Source organism: Oryctolagus cuniculus, chromosome 11 (genome assembly GCF_964237555.1).
Source record: "Oryctolagus cuniculus chromosome 11, mOryCun1.1, whole genome shotgun sequence".
In the NCBI taxonomy this organism is placed as follows: domain Eukaryota; kingdom Metazoa; phylum Chordata; class Mammalia; order Lagomorpha; family Leporidae; genus Oryctolagus; species Oryctolagus cuniculus.
In genome coordinates, this window is record NC_091442.1 from 86,112,598 (window position 1) to 86,114,500 (window position 1,903).

The following is a 1,903-nucleotide window of genomic DNA, read 5'->3' on the forward strand; positions in this document are numbered from 1 at the left end:
AAATCATTTACTGCCCAGTTTTTAATCGAATCATTTGTGGGATTTAAGTTATTGAGTTCCTTATATATTCTGATCATTAATCCCTTATCAGATGTATACATTGCAAACATTTCACATTTTCTATAGGTCATCTCTTTACTCTTTTGATTATTTATTTCCTTTGCTATTCAGAAAGATTTGATAAAATCTCGTCTGTTTTTTTATTGGTTTCTATGCTGTAGGGATCTGATCCAAAAAATACTTTCTCATTCCAATTTCTTGAAGTCTCTATATTACTATTTCCTAAAATTGTAACTGTTTCTTTTGCCTCTCATATTTTTAAAGGTTTTATATATTTATTTGAGAGGTAGAGTACAGACTGAGAGAGGGAGAGACAGAGAAAACTCTTCCATCCGCTGTTTCACTCTGCAAATGGATGCAAAGGCCAGAGCTGAGCTGATCTGAAGCTAGGAGCCAGGAGCTTCTTCCAGGTCTCCCATGTGGGTGCAGGGGCCTAAGCATGTGGGCCATCTTCCACTGCTTTCCCAGGCCACAGCAGAGAGCCAAATCGGAAGTGGAGCAGCCAGGACATGAACTGGTGCCCATATGAGATGCTGATGCTGGTGCCACAGGCTGAGGCTTAGCCTACTGTGCCATAGAGCCAGCCTCAGTTGCTCCTTATTTTTCATTTTACTTAATTATTTGGAATGCAGAGAGGAAGGGAGAGAAAGAGAGAGGAGATAAGATGAAATGTAAAAAGGAAGGAAAGCAAATAGAAGAAGAAGATTCCACCCGCTGATACTGTGGTGGGCCTGTTACTGGATTTACATTCTAAGGAATTCACTTAACTCACTCTCCCTCCCCAAGGAGTATGTGAGACATTTCACTCTTTGCTGAACTACACAGAGCTAGGAGAGGGATGATGCAGGCAACTGCTTCCTTTCTGCATTCTTTTTTATTGTCATATAAAAACCAGAAACTGGGAACTCTCATTTGGCTTCTATAATGCTTGTGAAGATGTCTTCCTGAAGCAATAACTTTTCAACTCTGTATCTCTGTGGAGAGATTATTATGTGAGCCTTCTGCTCAGCCATTATCTTCTTCCACCTCTTGTGGTGCAGTAGGTTAAGCTGCCACCTGCAGCGTTGGCATCCAGTTTGGGTGCTTGTTAAGTCCAGCTGCTCCACTTCTGAGCCAGCTCCCTGCTAAGGAGCCTGTGAAGATAGCATTAGGCTGTCTAAGTGCTTGGGCCTCGACCACCCCCATCTGAGACCCAGGAGAAGCTCCTGGCTCCTGGCTTTAGCTTGATTTAATATCAGCTGTTACAGCCATTTAGAGAAATGAACCAATAGCTGGAAGATCTCTCTCTCTCTCTCTCTCTCTCTCTCTAACTCTGCCTTTCAAATAAATAAATCCTTCATGGAAAAAACATATTTTGGAAAAGAACCTATGCATGGATTTCAGAATATTTGTATGCCAAGATAAACTTTTAATTCCATTTTTCATGAATTTTTTTCAAGTACCCTCATATGTTTCTCCATGTTTTGCTTCTCTCTGCCAAACATCATGAATATTACAGATAAGGATTTAAGTCCTAGAAAAAAAAAGACTACATACAGCTTGGTCCTAACAACCCTTGACACATAAATAATTTGAGTGAAAACTCACTTTTGTTATTATAACTCACTGAGACTTTGTGCCCCTTGTTATCTCACATATTCTAGCAAATTCTAATAGATTTACACTTTTCTAATGATAATGCTATGGCTTTACATTAAAATTACTTTTTTATCATCATTAAGAATATTTTTGGAGATGACTATATTACATAAATGATCCAATCTAAATAGAATTGTGTTTTTGCTCGGACTGTTAAATAGGTTTTAAATTCACAACCACTATTGTCAAGATAATAAAATACACA